Source organism: Ursus arctos, unplaced genomic scaffold (genome assembly GCF_023065955.2).
Source record: "Ursus arctos isolate Adak ecotype North America unplaced genomic scaffold, UrsArc2.0 scaffold_8, whole genome shotgun sequence".
NCBI lineage: Eukaryota > Metazoa > Chordata > Mammalia > Carnivora > Ursidae > Ursus > Ursus arctos.
The window spans coordinates 77,559,078-77,579,490 of record NW_026623100.1 but is presented as its reverse complement, the minus strand read 5'-3'; positions in this window follow the sequence as shown (position 1 = coordinate 77,579,490).

Here is a 20,413-nt window from a genome sequence, read left to right as displayed (position 1 = left end):
CAAGATAGAATTTCAAAGCCTTGATAATAATGAATTTAAAAGCACGTTTTTCCCCCATATAACTATGGTGTGAAGCTATCCCTTAGGAAAAGACCGCAAAATTGTGTTCTTAACTGATAAGCTCTACAGGCACATTTTTATTTGCAGAACAGGAATTACCCAGAAAACAAGATTTCGCCATGCTTCCCCCCATCCGCCTCCCCTGAAACATCCGTTGTCTGTAATTTGGCCAAAAGAACACGAAATAAGTAGTACTGAAAATTCCACCAAGTCAATATTATCATGCCTTTTCCCTGCTTTGCTGACGGAACTCTGCCAGCTTCCCCTCAACTAAGTTTTTAAGAAATTTTTTTATTGTGATAAAATACACATAACATAAAATTGACTATCTTCACCGTTTTGAACGTACAGTTCAATGATATTAAACATAATGTGCCACGATCACCATCCATTTCCGGGCTCCTCTCGTCTTATAAAGCTGAAACTCTATCCCCATTCAACAAGTCCCCTCTCCCGACGGCAGGCGCTAGAACGCATCATTCCACTTTCTGTCTACGATTCGGACTAGTCTAAGTACCTCCGTAAATGGAATCACCCAGGGTCTCTCTCTTTGTGTCTGGCTTATTTCACTTAGCACAAGTCCTCAAGATTCATCTGTGTTGCTGTATATGGCAGAATTTCCTTCCTTTTCAAGGCTGAATAACATCCCATTGTAGGTAGAGACCACATTTTGGTCATCCGTTCCTCTGTCAATGGACCCACGGATTGCTTCTGTGCCACAGCTATCGTGAAGAACGGTGCTGTGAACATGGGCGTATATCCACACGACGGGAAATTTTCACCCACAAAAAGGAATGAAGTACCAACGTGTGCTACCACATGGGTGAATCTCGAGAAGGTTCTGTTAAGTGAAAAAAGGCAGAAACAAAAAGCCACATAGTGTTATGATCCCACTTACATGACATGTTCACACTAGACAAATGCATAGAGACAGGAAGATTAGGGATTGCTAGAGATTTGGGGGGTGGGGGTGGGGGTGGAGAATGAGGGCTAATAGGTACGGGGTGAAAAAAAGTGTTTTGAAATTCGGTGGTGGTGATGGTTGCCCAGCTTGGTGAACATACTCAAAACCACTGACTTGCACACTTGAAACAGGCGAGCCTCACGGCATGTACATTCCAGCTCAATTGCCCTTTCAGCTTGCACCTGCTGGGAAGAGCTCTCCTGGGGGAAGCGGAGCCCCGGGAGAGGAGGACAGGGAATGTAACCGGCTTCAACCTCAGGCACACAAGCACATCTGAGTCTCTGGGAGAAAGCATCAAGACATGGGAGGGTGATTCCTATAGACGTGAACACTTGAGAAGCGCTGGCCTAAGCCGTTAGCTTTCTAGGGTAAAAAAAGGGGAAAAAAGGGTTTCATTTCCTTTATTCTAACACACAGTGTGGTATTACCAGAAGCAATGCTTCTGGGTAAGAGACACGTGAGCACGCGGACTACACAGGTCAACACCTACCATAGGCTCTGGCCGCTACAGAGAAAAGCAGTTCAGATGAATGATTTGTGAAGACCGAACATTTATTGAATACCTATTAAATGCCAGGTTCTGGGCTAGGAGATTCACACGCATGATCTTCCTTAATCCGCATATAAGCCCTCCGAGCAGACTGTTATACCAGATTTCCAGGTGGTTCCAAGTCCATGTACACACAGAAGCACTTACTGTGGCTAACGGCACCCTTACCAACTGAGGGGCTGGCAGAAAAGAAGATTCAATTAAACTAACAGATGATTATCCTTCGTAATTGAACTATCCCTTTTAAAACTCACCTAATTAGAATTTATCAATTGCATATTGCAGTTGGACTCACTGACCGCACTTTTCTTCCAGAACATAATTAGGATATGCGTGTCTGCTTCCTCCAATGAGACCAATCATTGGCAGTTTTTCTCACTATCTTCGTAAATAAACCTCAGGCTCATTTTCTGACCAAGTTGACATTTACGAGGGTAATTCTTTCCAGTCCTCACGCAGTGCCTCCTTAATCCAAGAGCTGGGCAGAGCTGCTCAGAGCAATCCAGAAACAGAAATCTGTTCTCTGCCGCCATGCTGTTAGCCAGGCAGCCAGCATACCGATTGCCAACCTTGGTCACTGAGTTAGAGATCATCACCACTGAATGAGGATACCCACGGGAGGGGTACGGGAGGCACGGGATTCAAATCCCTGAGCCAAGGCGGAGGGTGTGCACTCCCTTCCCATCCCCATCATCAGCCCCACAGAGGGAGGGAGGGGAATGATCTCGGGCAACCAGGTGAGGGCGCATTGGACATCTCCAAGCATCCCAGCACGTGAGCCCACAGAGCCATCTGGGAGAAGACACTGCACCTGCCGTGTGCCCTCAGCCAAGTCACTCCATCTGGTGGCTCTGAAGTCCCCCGGCCAGAGCCAGTGCTCAGTGATCACAGTGACAGCTACCAAGGCCAGCCCCTCGCCAGGCACTGTACTAAGCTTGTAAACCTCCACAAGCACCATGAGGGACGTCAGTGTTCTTAGACAGCCGAGTCCATCAGAAACCCCTGGAGGACCTCTCATGACACAGGGCCCCACCCTGACATGGCTGCCAGACTTAGCAAGTGAAAATACAGGACACCCAGTCACATTTGAGTTACAGATAAGCAATAAGTATTTTTTTAACGTAGCTATGCTCCAAATATTGGTTGGGTAGTATTCATCGTCTGTCTGAAATGCAAATTTCGGTGGATGCCTTGTCATTTATCTGGCAACCTCACCCCCCAGGTTTCCGGATCAGTGGGTCGGGGTGGGGCTTGAGAATTTGCATTTCCAAGAAGTTTTCAGGTGACACTGATCTTGCTGGCCTGAGGGCAGCACTTGGAGAACCTCGGAGGAAGGTAAGGTCATTATCCCCCTAGAACAAGGGAGCAGAATGAGGCACAAAGAGGTTCAGCAACTTCTTCAGGACCACGCGCAACCCTGACTGGGACCCAGCAGCCCGGCCCCAGGCCTGCTCATGAGCCAGCTACGCCACCCCAGTGAGGGCCACTTACTGGAGAAGGGACAGCGGCCACCCCTGGTGGGCTGCATCCTTACACGCTCACTCCCTTAAATCTGTTCTGCACACAACGCCAGAATCATTCTTTTATTTTTTTTTAATTTTATTTTTGTGAAGATTTATTTATTTATTTGAGAGAGAGAACGTGCATGAGCGGGAGGGGCAGAGGAAGAGGGAGAGAGAATCATGACCTGAGCCGAAACCAAGAGTCGGATGCTTAACTGACTGAGCCACCCAGGCACCCCCAGTATAATTACTTTAAAACTGAAGTTGAATCGTGTCACTCCTCCGCTCAGAACCCTACGAGGCTCCCATCTTCCTCAGAGTAATATTCGCGTCCTTACTGTGGCCCTCAAGGCTATCCGATGTGCCCTGGCTTCCTCTCTGATCTCATTTCCTTACACTTGGCCTTCTTGCTGATCTTTGGACACTTCGGGCAGACTCCTGCCTCAGGGCCTTTGCACTTCCTGTTTCCTCTGCTTGGATGCTTTTTCTCAACACTTGCCCATCAGGTCTGCGCCATGATGTCCTTCATCAGAGTCTTCCCCAGGGACCCCACCTAAGACAGCACCCTCCTTCATTCTCTGTCCCTTCGTCCTGACATATTTCTTTACAGCACTTACTACCACGTGACATTTTATGTTTACTGGGTTCTTAGCTATATACCTGCTTATTATTCTGTCTTCATTCACTAAAAAATAAGCTCCATGAAAGCAAGCCATCTGTGTCGTTCACTGCCTGGAACAGTGCCGGCATCGGTTGGGTACTCGAGAAAAAATATTAAATGTGTGAAGAGATTGTACGTTATGTCCATCCCATCATCACCTGACCCATTATTGCCAAGAAATGATGCCAACTTGTTACACAAATCGAGTTAGACATTTTATGCAAAATGATCATTCAAAGTAGCTGTCAGAAATGTCTGAAAAATACTAATCATCTTTGGTTTTGGGGAATGCACAGATGGAAATATTAGTGGCACGCAGAGTACATCCCAGCCCCGCTTACCAAAAAACCTGTCTTCTTACCCTGCTACCGCTTGCTCAGAACTTAATGTGTTAATGCACATGGATTGTTCCCTAGTAGCAAGTCAACATTCAAGCAGAGGCCTGGAATTAAAACGTCTCTACTTTTCTTTAGCCAATGGTAGTTCTAATTATAGCATTCAGACTGGCATGCATATTTACTTACTCATCTCTCGTCCTGGCTTATAATTAAGAGTTAGCGCATTCTACCTTGGAAGATGGATGACACATTGTTACGCTGTGTTCTGGGGCTGTATGTGATTAGAGCAGGGTGGTTAGGGAAGCTTGGGGTGTTCTCTATTCCTATAATTATGCCGTCATCTGACATCTACTGTGCGTGGCCAGGACCATGCACCCGCACAGGGGGTGAACCCGCCATCTGTCTCCCATGGGAAGAGCATGCAGTTTCGTCTGGGGGAGCCAGGTGCCCCCCCCCCTGCTGGTCCTCCCCCTGCCTGAACTGCCTGGGGGTGTCAGAGAAGCCCTCGGAGGGGCTCACTTCTCCGGCCTGCCAGGATAGCCAATAGCAGGTGCTCAATAAATATTTGTAAAAGGAAGGAAATGTGTGAATACATGAAATAATTCATGACGAGCACTCAGCCCCACTTCGGACACTCGTTTCTGGCAGCACGTCTCGTCCGACAGTGCCCCACAGTGAGAGGGTTCCTGCTGCAGAGGCACGAGATTCAAATCCTGCTGCATTCGGGTCAGCTGCCTGATCTCAGACAAATCACGGAACCTCTCGGAGCTTCGGTGTGCCTGCCTGTCACGTGGGATATAATCACAGTTGCCTTGCACGGCTGTTGGGAGGATGAAGTGAGGGGATGCACGTAAGGCACTTGGTGTCCTCTGATCTCCCGCCTTATGTGGTGCCCTCCCCCGTCCAGCTACGCCATCAGCTGTAGAGTCCACTCACAGCCACCAGAGGGCGACAATGAGCCCTGCCAGCTGGATTCTGCTCAGGTCACACTGAGGGCCTGATGTTCCTCTTACAACTGTCCTTGTTTCTTCCTCACAGATGGCCCTAACGTCCCAGCCAGGGCTCAGCCAGGAACAGTGGCTCTCACTGGCCCCAGGCCCCATGGTGGCAGCCTTGTATATTGTCCCCGACACCCCTCCCCGGACCAGCTCGGTGGTAATCTGCTTATCACAGCAGGGTTTGGAGTAAGAATTCAGAAAGTTCTCCCGTGAGGCTCGGGAGACACTCTCCTGGCTCTGGGAAGGCCCAGCCCTGCTCACAATCATGGACTTCTTACAGCATCACTCACAGTAGGCAAGACACAGAAACAACCCAAGGGCCCATGGAAGGAGGAATGGGTAAAGAAGACGCTGTATAGACATCCAACGGAGTATTATACACTGGGGAAAAAGAAGGAAATCCTGCCACTTGCTACAATGTGGACGTCCTTGAGGGCGTCATGCTAAGTGAAATAAGGCAGGGAAAGACAAATACTGCATGGTCTCACTTATAGGTAGGATCTAAAAAAACCCCGAACAGAAAACGGTCTAATACACAGAAACAGAGTAGAATGGTGGTTGTCGGGGATGAGGGGAAGGGGGATGTGGGTCAAAGGGTACGCACTTTCCATCTTAAGAGGACTAAAATCTGGGGACCAAATGTCCAGCATGGTGACCACAGGTAGTAACGCTGACGATATACTTGCTCTGAGAGGACAGCACTTATGTTCGCACCACGGCAGCGACATGGTAATTATGTCAGGTGAAGGATGTGCTAACTCCCCTTATCGGGGTAAACGTGTGTATCAAATCGTCACCCTGTAAACCTCCAACTTACACTATGTCGCCTAGGTCAACTATTTCTCATAAAGCTGAGGGAAAATCAGGCACTTCCCCCTTCCAAGGGACAAAACGTTACCCTTCAGTGATCGTCCCTAGCCTGGGGGTCTTCTTAAGGACTTCCTTCCACTAGAGAATGTTCATGTTGCTCTGTTTTTAGGGTTTGACGCTGCCCTATAGGGAGAGCGCCACTGGTCAGCGTTCCCCGGGCCACCACACTGAGGGACTGAGGGACAGAGCTCCCTTCTGGCTGTGGGGCTGACTGCCCTGACACACTGTTCTAGAAACACAGGTGGGCGTGAGGACCAGCGTAGGTCAGCCATCCACCCCCACACCTCTTCTTTTCCACATTCACTCCAGACACTCACAGGATTCTCGCAAAGACGGCCTTGTATCGGCCCTGAACTCCAACATGCTTCGAGGAAAACGCCACTTCCTGTCATAAAGAGCATTTCTGGATTGATTCCCAAATTTGATCTCCATTTGAGCGTGCCAAGTTCTACAACCAATCATCTGGTTCATTACAGTGATCCAAACAACAGCGATGTGTGAAATTAATGTCGTTTGAGGCTTCACGGAAAATACAGAACAGTGTTTCTCAAACAGTGTTCCTCCCGGCTCCCATGGGGCCCAGAGGTACCTCACTGGGGTGGCTGGCGTTCCCTAGGGGCACGTTCAGTTTCTGCTTTCATTTGAGGCTGATCTGAAAACATCAGGGTGTGGAAACTCTGGGTCACCCGGGTAACCCCTCACCCCTGAAGATGGCTGCTAGTTCACGCACACCTTCCGACTTCCGTACTGCACACTGCGCACGGACCAGACCCTGATGTCAGGGGCACCGGGACAAGACAGTCAGGGCCCTGACCTCGGGGAGCTTCCAGGCTAGGGGGTGGGCTCGATACTTGGGCAGTGTAAGGAAAAGTGTTTGCATTTCTTTCTCTCCTCAGATCCTGTTCCCTGGAGGCCATCTCGGCCTCGAGGCAGGTGCCAGGGAAGTTCCCACTTCAGGTAAGAGAAAGGTGTGGCATAGGCAAAACCTCAGCTTCCGGTAGGAATGTTCCAGCAAAGTGGATGTAAGAAGAAGGGATGGAGGCGGATGTGTGGGTAGGGGTCCTCAGTGTCCTGTCCCTTCCCAAGGCCAAGGACCCTGAGTCAGGTGGCTCTCTGGAGCTGCCTGGGGGAAAGTCAGAAGCAGAGGTAGGACCTCTTGCCCTGATTCCCAGCTGGGATTCTGAGAGAAGACCGCCTGTCCTGGTCCCACCCCCGCCTGGGCCAGGGTAAATGCAGACGTCTCCAGCAGGAGCTGACTCGGCGTCCCTGGGCCATGCTCTGCTCCCACGTACGGGACAGTTGAGCTTCCCAGGCCACAAACGACAGCAGCCACGGACTTCTGCCACAAACCCACTGGGCCACCCAGGGGTAGGACCAGACCTGCCACCAAAGCCTTTACCCACTTAAGGGCAGACCAGGGGTTCCCTCACCCTCACCCTCCTCCACGTCTGCACTCAGGATGGGGGAGGAGGAAGAGGAAGAGAAGGTCTGCAGGCTGCCCACGTACCTATCAAGAGACCGTATCCCCCAGAAGAGCCTATTCAAACCAGGAGACACGGGAGACTGGATTTATTCCTAGCTGGGTGTTCTGTCTAAGTCCATAACCTCACTGTGAGTAGGAGCTGAACTGGGATTCCGATTGCTGTAATCAGCACCATTGGCTCATTACACCACCCCTCGACTTATCTTGAGTCTCTGAGCCCCGGGAGGAGAGTCTACAAAAGGAAGAAAGGAAGGCCAGAGAAACTTCTCCCTAAGGCCCTTCACAGAGAGGAAATCTTAGAGGCGTGGGTCACAGTGAGTCACAGGGCCACCCGGTTCTGCTCCCAGGCCAAGGCACCCAGAGAGGGCAATGGAGCAGAGCGCTTCCATTCTCCTCCCAGGCACAGAGCAAGTGTGGAGTGGAGCGTGGCAGGCCACTCCGCCAGCCCTCTGTGAGCGGTCTACTTCCCCCGGCTTGTGCACGGACACCGCTGCCGCAGGACTGGGCTGGGAATGCGCCCCAAGCTGGACACTGGTGTGTAGGTCGATGATCAGGAATGTTTGAGAGATCAGCTCCCGCCAGGGGCAAGGACAGCAGGACTGGGCAGACCGGGAAGGCCTCAGCCAGAATCAGAGGGAGGCTGGGGTGGCCTGAAAGTCATCCTGAGCAGAGGTGGGTGGCCAGACCTCTAGGTAATGGCCACAGCCATCCGTGAAGGAGGTGGCCCCCAGGAGGGCACGAACTGCTCTGTCCTATGATTCCTGGCAGGAGACTCAGCAGCCAGGCACCAACAGGCAACGTTCCTGGGGGTGGGGGCGCATAGCACCACTCCCTGAGGGGGACGGGTCAGTGACGAGGGGAGGCCAGGCCTTTGGGAGAGGAGGAGTGAGCCCAGGAGCAGAGGAGAGGCTCTCAGCCCATCTCCAGGCACGGCCAGCTAGTGGGGCCATCATACGGTCGGTTGTGCCTTGACCCATGGGTACCAGTGCCCCCCGTACTGTCCTAGCGTGGTCCACTCTCCAGTTCAGTGAGCACCTGCCCCTGATGTCCCTTCCAGCATCAACAATCTCGATGACCCTGATTTAATCTCTAGCGCTTAAAAGAACTGCGAAGAGTGTGGACATGCTCTCATGGGTTTGAATAGAGTGTTTGTGTGCAGACAAGAAACGGTGGTGTAACCCCACAATCTGTCCTTCCAAATCAACAGAGAAGTCCACTGCTCTTGAAAGGAATGGCCGGCTCTGCAGAGATGAGATCTAAATGCAGGCTTCCCAGGGAACCCACCCTGTGTGGGGAGATGGGCCCCAACACAACTCACGTGGCAGCCAAAGGAGGGTCTCTCCTTGGTGCACTGGGTGTTATACGCAACTAATGAATCATCGAGCTTTACATCGGAAACCGGGGATGTACTGTATGGTGACTAACATAATATAATAAAAAATCATTAAAAAAAAAAAAAAAGGAGAGTCTCTCCTCACAGACCCGTAATAAAAGGACAGGCTTGTTCCAACGACAATGATGCCCTTACCCAGAACATTCCAGAAACTGCCCGCGGGGTAGCCACCTCCAGATCCCATTTAAGAGCAGACATGGGAACTCGTCCTGCTGACATAGCCCATCCTGGTTGGGTGATGTTCTGGCGCATAAGCCTCAGCCCGGGTGACTTCTGGCTACGTTCAGCTACTTACTCATGTCTTCCTCCGAGAGACACCTGTGGGGCCTCTGCTATGCGCCAGGCTCCTGCCACGGGACCAGGACACCCAGGAGCTCTGGATCCCAGCTCCCTGCCCTCAAGCAGCTCCAATTCAGGAGGGGAGAGAGACAAGCAAATGCCTGTGATGCAGAGTGACAGTGTGACAGAGGAATTCCCAGGCTGTAGTGGGTGGGGGCCCAGGGAGGAGGGGACCAGCCCCAGATGGGGTGGGGGGACCAAGGACTCCTCGGGGACAGTGACAGGATGCGTCCTGAAGGACAGAGCTCGCTCTGGGGAGACAGCTCTGCAGGCACACCTGACCTGTCCTGGGAGTGACGAGGGGTTTAGTGTGGCTGGAGCAAAGGTAGGGGAGGTGCCAAGCCATGAAGGGGTGCGAGGTGCAAGGCAGGGAGCAGGCGGCCAGTGCACAGGGCCAGCGCCTCTGCTCAGGCTGGCATCAAGAAGGCTCGCTGGGTCCTGTGTGCGGGGTGGGCGAACGCTACAGACAGTCATGAAGATACAGGGCAGAAGTCGCACCCTCAGACCTGGCCCAGGCTCTGAAGATGATCCCAAGAAGCAGCCCTCAGTGTCCCTCCAGGGAAAGCGCCGTCAGAAACGGCCGGGGATGTGAGCTCCTGGGAGGACCACACTGCTTTATGGGGATCCTCTGATGCCCACCCCAGTTTCAGCCACCATCACACATCCTGACTCTCCTCTGCGAACCACAAAGGGAGATTCCACGTCAAAAAACGGGCCACGGATTGTCGGGCGCTCGGCCTTCTTTTTGGAATTCAGCACCAGAGCCTCTGACAGCTCTCTGCATTCCCCACTGAGATACTCCATGGGGAGTATCTGTGACAGAATTGCTTGTGGTGCATTTGCCACCATTTTCGGGGCTCCCTGGAAGCGAAGGCAGACTCCCAGAAGGAGAGCCTAGGACGGGACCGGAACAGCGTTACTGACCTGACGCCCGGCACGCTGCGCTTGGAATCTGCGGCTGCCCCGCCGCGAGGACGGGAATCAGACCTCTCGCTGGCCGGGCCCCCTTCTGTCTGGTTCTGGTTTGCCCACATCGCTATCGCTGGACATGTGACTTGGGGTTACCATGGAGTTCAACCCTTCACCTAGTTTACTGATGAGAAAACTCAACCAAAAGGGGCAGGGACTTCGTATACAGCAAGCCATAAAAGCAAAATAAAATAAAGTATTTTTAAAAGTTTGATGAGTGCATTGATGAATGTCAGTTGAAAAAATAATTCAGTCCCACAGGTTATGAAACCAGCTGGAGGCAGCTGTCCCGGACCTGCTCAGGCCACACCATGGCGTCTGATGCTTCCAGGGGCTGTGGGATTGGTTAAGGCGCCTGGCATGTGGCCTAGGGAAAGGAAGGAGTTAAGAAACTATGGGTCCCCTGCCCTTCCGTTTCCTGGTCTGCAGGTCTCCCCTGAATCCTGTTCATTCTGCATGGGGGCTTATTTTTTAAACAAACTCCATCCTTCACCTTCACCAGATGCTCTGACCCAACTGCTAACACAACTTCAGCTCTGATCCCCACGTTCTAGCACTAGACTTCTCACGGCACAGGATACGCACTTTACAGACGAGACAGGGTAAAAAGGTTTCTGGTCGTGTTAACTGATTTTACATGTTTGAAACTAGGCAGCTTGTGGCCCAGGGAAGTGAGAACCTGTAAGGCCTCATCCCAGGTCAAATGCAAGAGGCCGCAAGAAACCAGGAGAAGAAGAAAGAGGCCAATAGGCTGAAGGAACAAGAAAGTGCCAACCAGTTTTCAAGAATGGGAAAAGGTGAATTCTAGAAACACAGTGGCAAGGCCGACCACTTTTGAGCAAAATCCCAGTTTGCAGGAATGTTTAAATAACCAGCGAGAAGAAAACAGCTCATCACTGGGAACCAGTGGACAGTCACTGGGACTGGTCTCATTGCACTTTGATAAGCTCCAAAAAGCAGCCCTGGGACAAGCATGAAGTCAAATCACCTTTATTTTAGCAAGAAAATTGTCCACATCTTTCCGCAATTCTTTGTAAAAAACAAACAAAAAAAAAAAAAAAAAAAAAGAAGCAGCACCAACATCTCAAGCTGAAAGATGTCAGACACAAACTCGTGCCTCAGAGTGACCAAAAGGGAGACAGAGTGACGGACGACAGAGAAGGAAAGTCGAGACACAAAGAGTAAGATGAAAAAGGCCAAAATCCATACATCTGATAGGTTCTGGAAGAAAAAAACCAGAGGAAATGTAGGAGAGCCAATAGGCTAAGGGATAATGGGAGGACCAGCAGCCACGGACACACACCCTCAAGCAGGATCTCACATCTGGACAACACGACAAAAGACCAAAGACAAAGAGAAGATCTGGAAAGCAACTAGAAGGAAGGGGCAGATCCCTCAGGACACTGGATGTTCGTGGACAACGTTCACGGGCAGCCAGCAGAAACCAGAAGACAATGGCATGTTATCCTCAAAGTGCTAAGAAAACCTGTCAAAATACGACTGTATACCTAGTGAAACCATCACTTAAGGGTGATGGAAAGAATTCAGATGTTTACAGACAAATAGAAACTAACGAATTTACCAAAAGATCTTCAGTAAAGGAAACACCAAAAGAACTACTTCAAAAAGAAGAAAATTGAACCCAGAAGAAGGATGGAAATGAGCAAAGAAGGTAATAAATATGCCAGAAAAGCAGAACCAGTACTGACTAAACAAAACAGTTATAATTAATTTGAGGGGTAATAAAAACAAGCTGGAACTCAAATATCACACAAAAATAACATGAAAAAATTGGTAAGTGATTACAGTGAAAACATTCTAAAATGTGTGTATTTTATACCAAATGTTTGGGTGGAGGCTAGGAAAATGGCAGACCTTTATAAACTGAGTTAAATACAGACATTAAGGACAACCACTAAAAAATAGGCAATTTTCAAGAGCTAAAGAAGAGTAGAGTTTATTTCAAAATAATAGAAGTAACGGGAATTTTAAAAAGCAGAGTAAACAGAAAGTAGGAAATAAGATTGTAGAAAAAAATCAAAATATCAATAATTACAATAAAAATGAACTAAGCTTGGTTGTTAAAAGGCAGAATCTGTCAGACTGGGTTTTTGCTTTAGGACAGCCTTATGCTGTTTATAGGATACACCTAAAACATAAGTACTCACATTTAAAATAAACGGATGGAGAGAGAAATTGCAGGCAAATATTTATCAAAAGGAAATGAGCATAGTTATATTAACAGGAGGGAAAAAAGAGACCATGTGCTTCCTAAGACAGCAAACTTACCATCTAATGATGAAAAGCACACCAGAACGGTCTAACAGTCTTGAGCGTGACCCATCTAACAACACAGCCTCAAAACAGATAAAAGCCCACCCTTTGGGGGCCCTCTTTCCTCACTCATGGAAACAGAATCAGACACACTGGAGAAACAGTGTTGTGAGGACTCCGGGAACTGGCCAAAGGGAGTCATTAGAAGAGAAAGTGCTGCCTAGAGTGGGTGGCCATTATCAAGGAGAAACACACCCACAGTGCACTATGGAGAGACAGGGTAGACACAGCAGGGCTTCTGGAAGCTTCTGGACCACTCTGAGGTCGAGGGTCCTTTGAGAAGCTGATGAAACCTACAGATCTCCCTATGTACCCCAAAACTGTGCACCTGCAGAACACATCACAAATAATATCATGGGTACTAAAGGACATCCCTGAACTTTTTCAGGTCTTCGATATAAAGAGAGGAAAGTGGGGCACCTAGAAACCATGTTGTGCAAGGAATGTCCAGAGACTGGGGGCTCATCTTAGAGAAGAGGTGTGAGGGCCATCCTCCCTTACTCAGAGGGTCATGGTGAGTCTTGCTCTCAGCAGTTCTACGGGGGCAGAACCGAGACCCATGAGTGAAGCTCAGTCCCTCTCCAGGAAGGGCATTTCTGGGAAAGGCACAGGGCCCATCATAAGGTGTGGAGCTCTCTGGAATGGAAGTGGCCCAACAGAGTCAAGCTGAGAATGCTGCAGAAGGAGCCGCTGCCTCCAGAGGGATGCTGGACCCCGTGACCTCAAGCACCCCTTCCAACCCCTTAGAATCCTATGGACCAAACAGGAAAGGATCTTGTGCGGGCGTATTCCTGCCTCCTTGCATCCTTCCACACCTGTTTCCTAGGCACCTGGTACAAGAAGGCGCCATTGTAGCCGGAGATCCATCCGTGGTGTCCTGTCTCCAGGGAGGGAAACAACAATGAACAAAACAGCTTGGCAGTGAAAAGTGAAAGATGACAGTGGAGACGGGGACGGCCAGAGAGCTGGGCGGGAGCTCGTTATGAGGAGGTCATGAAAGGGATGATTTTTGAGCTGAGACTGAATGACGAGAATGAGCCACGCACAGGTGAGAGTGTTCCCGGGTCGAGCGGTGTGCAGACGTCAGGTGGGGCCGGCGTGGCGGAGGGAGAGCACAGGTGGGACACAGGTGCAGTCCCAAGGCTGCGGGAGAGTCTTGTTTTGGTGTCGACTTAGGAACAGCGATCACACGTTGGCTTAAATGAAACCCAAGTCTTTGATAGCTGAGATCTGCATAGTCTCCTGAGCAAGTGAAAATGAGCCCTGCTGGCAGGCAATCCGAGATAAACAAGTTTTCCAACGGGATGCAGATGAAGCCACCAGAACAAAGGAAACAAAGAAACCCAGGCAAGGCCACGGTGCAGCTGCAAAAATGACTAACACATTTCCTAGAATCGCCCAGCACAAGGCTCCTTTCCGAGATGGCCTTGAGTTCATGGTGGGCGCACTCCCTGGCCTCTGTGAGCCACATATGCTCAGCGCCGGGACTGCGGGAATGTTCGTGGTGGGTAGCTCTATCTGGCGCTCTACCTGGCAGGCTACAACACAGTCACAACCAGACTGGCCTGCATTGCTCTTTCCAGCCCCCAGGCAGTTTGCTAAGAACTTTACACAGAATTTGTGACATTTTGTGTCACCATAACCCTCTGGGGTGACTGCTATTATTACCACCTTCTTCCCAGGGAGTGGGACAAGCTTAGTGAGGAAACTATAAAGCAGCCGAAGGGGATTTAGACCCAGCCCGCCCCACGAAGGAGTTGTGTCCCCACAGCTACACATACACAAAGCTACTCTCAGCATCTGAGTGCCGGTGAGGGCAAGAGCTAGCGTTCCGATCCACTTCTGACCCCTAAGTGCTTGCTCTTAACCACCATATTTTGCCACCTTTCTGCATAGAAAGCCAGTCCGTGAATTCCAGCCCTAATGCAAAATGCAGGCGCATCCTGGTCTGGGGCACTTGAGCCCGGGAAATTTACAAGATGCAAATGCAAATACATTCTCCTTCCCAGGAGGCACTAAGCCCCCTAACCGGGAGGGGCCCATAATTCAAACACGCCGCTAGTGTTGGGAACTCGGAACAAACATCTTTCTTCCACTGCACACCTGTGACACTTTAAGGGGCGTCCCCAGGTCCCAGCTGGGGTTGTGGTCCCCCGAGGACCCCTCCTGATTTACAGATTCTGCACCAGTTTGTAGAACCAACGTGTCTGAAGCAGCTGTTGGCCTTTACAGGAATCAAAACAAGGCTAATATTGGCAAAATAATCAGCAAGGAATGGTAAAAGTTCCATCAGTAGATAAAATATTCTTCTGCCCACTTTGGTTTTGGAGCTCTAAAGTTCCTGCATCCTCTGAACCTCTGCCTTCTCATCCACAGCATGGGGTGAACGCAACTGAGACAACAGCATGAAATCACCCAGCTCAGACTTAACACCAGGGTCGGGAAGGGCCGTGTCCCTTCACCTGTCAAGCAGGCTGCACCTGTCCCAGTGCCCACCCCACCCCCCACGAGCTCTGAGATACAGACATCCGGGCTCCTATCTATTTCCCTCCTGCTTTGAAAATGCAGAATGGGGATACCTGTGAGTCCTGCCCTCTTCCCCAGCCCTCACCCCTAGTCCTGGGAGGTGATGGCTCACTGTGGCCCTTGGGCCTCTGCTCCTCATGCTTCCAAGCTGTAGGGCTCAGGCATTTCACCAGGAGGCCACAGAGGCAGACCCAGAATCTGGCCAACAGCCGGAGCACAGTGGCCAACACGTAGGTACACAACTGAGCCGAAAGAGAATCCACTCACCCGATGTGCAGCAAGCCCCCAAAAACCCACACCGAGCTTTTGCAGTGAGGAATGATGGGCTACGTGTTGGTATGGCCCCACCGAGGAGAATACAAGCTAATGCTCTAAAGTCCTGAACTCCCGGATGGGTGGCGAGTGAGGGTTTTTAAGGGCAAAATTTGGGGCAGGGGTCTCCTGAGAAAGTGGGCGCCACTGACTGCAGGCCCATGAAGTCATGTTGGAAAAACTACTGTTGCTGCTACATCTGGGTCCCCAGGGGCGATTCCATCTCAAGAGGCTTGCAATATAAAAAAAAGTCTTTATTCTTTTTTTTAATTATTTAAATTCAATTTAATTAACATTTACTGTATTATTAGCTTCGGGGGTAGAATTTAGTGATTCATCAGTTGCATACAACACCCAGTGCTCACCCCATCAAGTGCCCCCCTTAATGCCCATCGCCCAGTTACCCCATCCCCCTACCCTCCAGCAACCCTCAGTTTGTTCCCTATAATTAAGACTCTTATGGTTTGCCTCCTCTGTTTTCATCTTATTTAATTTTTCCTTCCCTTCCCCTATGTTCATCTGTCTTGTTTCTTAAATGCCACAAATGAGTGAGATCATATGGTAACTGTCTTTCTCTGATTGACTTATTTAACTTAATACCCTCTAGTTCCATCCACGTTGTTGCAAATACCAAGATTTCATTCCTTTTGATGGCTGAGTAATAGTCCAGTGTGTATGTGCGTGTGTGTGTGTGTGTTTGTGTGTGTGTGCGTATGTGTGTGTGTGTCACATTCTCTTTACCCATTCATCTGTTGATGGACATCTGGGCTCTTTCCATAGTTCGGCTATTGTAGACATTGCTGTTGTAAACATTGGGGTGCCTGTCTTTGTTCTATATGTTAGGGATTTCATTAGGTACATCTGGTGACTATATCTTCAGGGTAGTGCTGATTAACTACTTGTCCTACAGGTTCCTGTGACGAAGAAGGGGGCATCCCTATCTCCTGAGCCCAGGCCTGTGTGTTCCCCGCGGGTCCAGCTGCGCCCAGGCATGATACAACCTGACAAGATGGCGGCCAGCTTCAGACGGTCCAGCCTGTGCTCATGGGACTCTGAGTTCCCACCCCCCATCTCAACTCTCTGGACTTAGTTTCCTCATCCGTAAAATAGAGAAAATAAGACCCATCTGTATTACTCAGGTTCTCTAAAGAAAAAGAAGGCACAGATATGGATACGCAGAGTTGGCTAGGTAGACAGAAGGACAGACAGAGATAGATCTGTCATAAGGAGTTGGCCCATGGGATCACAGAGGCTGACAAGTCCCCACAAGTGCAGCTGGCAGGCCGGAGGCCCACGAGAGCTGATGGTGTAAGCTCGAGTCTGGCAGACTCAGACCCTAGAAGAGTCGATTTCCCAGCTTAAGACCAAAGGCACAAAAAGACCAATGCGCCAGCACGGCAGTCAGGACAGAAGAATTCTTCTTGCTCGGACTTTTGATTCTATGCAGGTCTTCCAGTAACTGGACAAGGCACATGGGGAGGACGATTGGCCTTACCCAGTCTACAGAGTCCAGTGAACTTGCTCTTGGGAGACAAGCTGCTGGGGGTCACTGTCCTTTGCTGGACTTTAATCCTCGGTCCCTCCCTCCTCGGGCACTCCCACATTCTAGACCTGATTCTCCCTGGAAGAACCTGACTGAGGGTGAACACACTCAGCATGGACGTGCACTGCACCCCCGAGTTGGAGGCCACTCACCTCCACCTTCCCAGCCTGTTCTCACCAGCATGGCCAGGTCAGGGTGGAAGACAGGCAAAGGGGCTCACCCACGGTCCCCCAGGGGATGGGGCTGGAGCTGGGACGGAGGTCTGCCCAACACAAATCCCATGCTCTGTAACCGGCCAGGTGCTCCCCTCCACACCCCAGCCTGCCCAGCTGCCGCCCGCTCCAGCCCGGCCCCCAGCCTCTCCCCTGGGAGACCACCGCTATGCGAGCAGCTGGAGGAACTCGGGGGAGCCTGGCGCAGGAGTGAGGTCTGCCAGACCAGGCTCCCGGGGGCGCGGACCTCTGTGGGTCAGCGGGGGTGGGCAAATCATGGGGGCTCAGAAAGCCAAGGGCAAGGCAGCCTGATCTGCTGTGAGAGTGTAATAGTGTAACATATCCCCTTGGTTTGCAAAAAGCTCATGTTCTCATAATTACCAATCCTATGAACCACTAAAACCACAGCGCCTGGGCTGAAGGGATCTTGACACCATTGCTTCGGCCCCTACAGACCTCATCCGGGCTAATCATCAGCCTGTAAGCACTGGTTCAGTTTCTAAATATCCAGATTCCTTCATACCAACTGGTAAATAGCTGCCCCCAATCCCCCTCCCGCCCCCCACTTCCCACCTCTCACATCTCGGTCCTGCACTCTTGCGCTGTGGCTGCTGGCCTCCAGTCCCTCCTGGCTGGCTGCTGCCTGGGCTCTACCTGTTGCCAACCATTTGGGGCATCACCCCTGCCCAGAGCCACTGCTAACTCAGAGCTCTTTGTCAAGCCCCGGTTTACCCCCAGCCCACTGCTGAGTCCCTTCATGGTCACCTCCGGACATTACACTCATTTCCAGAGTGCCTCAAACCTTCAGGACGCCTGGCTTCTCTCAGCAGACGGGAGCGAATCACAGTTTAGAGCTGATGGAGGATGCGCAGCTACAGGCTGCCCCCTGCTGCCCCGCATGTGCATTGCAACCACCCCCCGATTCAACAGCTTTCTCCTGAAAAGCATTCAGGTGCCCATTAGCGGGAAGTTCCAGAATATAGCAAATAAAGACGATGCCCCCAGAATTTTTTTCCGGTGCTTAAAATGCCTCCAACTCCCAGGGATCCAGGGTCTTCAGAATGTAAACCACTGAGCTTACATTTTGGAGAGCCAAGCTCAAACTGTTTATGTGGGATGCTTTCCCTCTGCAAATACTAATTTAGGCGGAGACCAGAAATGGCGGTCAGCAGGGGTTCCGGTCCTGGCACCCCACTTCCTGCCCATGGAACCAGTGGGAGACGTGGTTTTCTGAGCACCCAGGCTCTGCACCAAATGCAGATAGCACCAACCATCCCTCACGAGGCTGTCATACTTCAGTGAGAAACGCAAGCACTCTCACCCCTGAAGTGCTATACAATTATTATTTCTTTTTTTTTTTTTAAAGATTTTATTTATTTATTTGACAGAGAGAGAGACAGCCAGCGAGAGAGGGAACACAGGCAGGGGGAGTGGGAGAGGAAGAAGCAGGCTCCTAGCGGAGGAGCCTGATGTGGGGCTCGATCCCAGAACGCCAGGATCACGCCCTGAGCCGAAGGCAGACGCTTAACCGCTGTGCCACCCAGGCGCCCCACAATTATTATTTCTAATGTAATTATCTATCAGGGAATATTTAAATGATCCCCAGAGCCTAGACTGGTATCGAAAATGCAGAGCGTCTAATTGCTGAAAATGATCAAGGATGCTCGTGGGGAACGCGGGGAACATTGCGAGCGCAATCGCAAATGAAAAGTAGTTAACAGAGCGTGCCTCCGACCACTCTCCTCAGCAAGGCCTTCACCGGGCTCTGGGAACCTAGATTTCCGGAGGGTTCCCTCCATTCCCTGATGAGAATGGCTCCCTATGCCTGAACTGTGCTACAATACGATTCAGGCCGAGTAGTGGCTTTCCGTCTGGGACTCTGGGATTTGGGGATGTGCTACACAGAAGTGCCTACATGACTTGCCCCCCGCGAAAGCCCTGGGCACTGAGTCTCCAAAGAGCCTACCTGGTCAGGGCACCTGGGTGGCTCAGTTGGTTGAGCGTCTGACTCTTGGTTTCAGCTCAGGTCATGATCTGGAGCCGTGGGATCGAGCCCTGCATGGGGCTCCACACTCGGCATGGAGTCTGCTTGAGATTCTCTCCCTCCCTCTCCCTTTGCCCCTCCCCCTGCTCGAGTGCTCACTCTCTCTCAAATAAATGAATACATCTTAATAAATAAATAAATAGCGAGCCTACCTGGCCGACAACCTTCCGCACGTGTCGTCACACCTCACTGCTGGGGAGCCCGCCTGCCCTGTGTGACCCCATGGGAGACAGTGTAGAAGCTTGTGCCTGGTGTCCTCTGGGCTTCGTCTCATGTGCCTTTTCTCTTTCCTGATTTTGCTTCATTTCCTTTGGCCAAATCAGAGCCATGAGCACGACCGCAGGCTGAGTCCTGGGAGTCCTCCTAGCAAATCGTCAGCTGGGGGATGGTCTCAGAGACCCTGACACACAGCTTCTGGTTGCGGTGGTGGCCAGCACAGCCGGTGCACTCGTGCCTGGCTGGACGGCGTGCTCTGTATGCCACATGTCATGAAAATGTCCGCATCCTCTGACTCAGTCATCCCGTTCTGGGAACAGGTCCTGTTGAAACAATGCAACAGAAAGAGGCACAAAGATATCCATCAGAGCTAATGCTAAATCCGGAAACAAAGTAAATGCCCCAAACAGGGAAAACGGCTAAGTATATCACGACACGCCAATTCTGAGAAACTGATTAAAGTGAGAAATGTAAAGATTATGAAGAAACACATGAAAAGATGTTTCTGAGGTTAAATTTTTTAAAGCTGAGTACAAAATGGTGGGTAAATTGACAGCAAAGAACTCACAAACGGTAAGATCAAAATTGACTGTTTAAGTGAAAATGGCTGGGATGACAAGGGGGTGTGGATTTCTCCACACATAAATTACCTCGAATGCTGCTGTTCTCATCATCTCAGAACTTTCTGGGGACTTGGTGGGAGCAGCTGGAAAGGTGTGAACGGTGGCCCTGAATCCGTTGGCTTTCACCACCTTTTATAAAGCCTTTAGGATGTGTGCGTGGGGGAAACGGAGGTTGGTGTTAAGCCAAAATTTTCATCCGGGAAGGGAAGGTCTAGGGGACAGGGGGGAAGCCTAAACTAGGCAGGCAAATACTTCCCCCAGCGCAGCCCCTGCCTTCCTGGAGCCCTGCCTCTCCCTGCACCCCATCCCTGCCTCTCGTCTGCTGACCCCCATTTCTGCTGACCCCCAACTCTGCTCGGCAACCAGCTCCACCAGCGCCCTGCGGCTCCTTGGCCCTGCCCTGCCTGGGAGCTCCAGCTAGGGACCCGCCCTCCGCCGGCCACCTGGGGAGGGGGCGGGGTACAACAGGAAGTAGG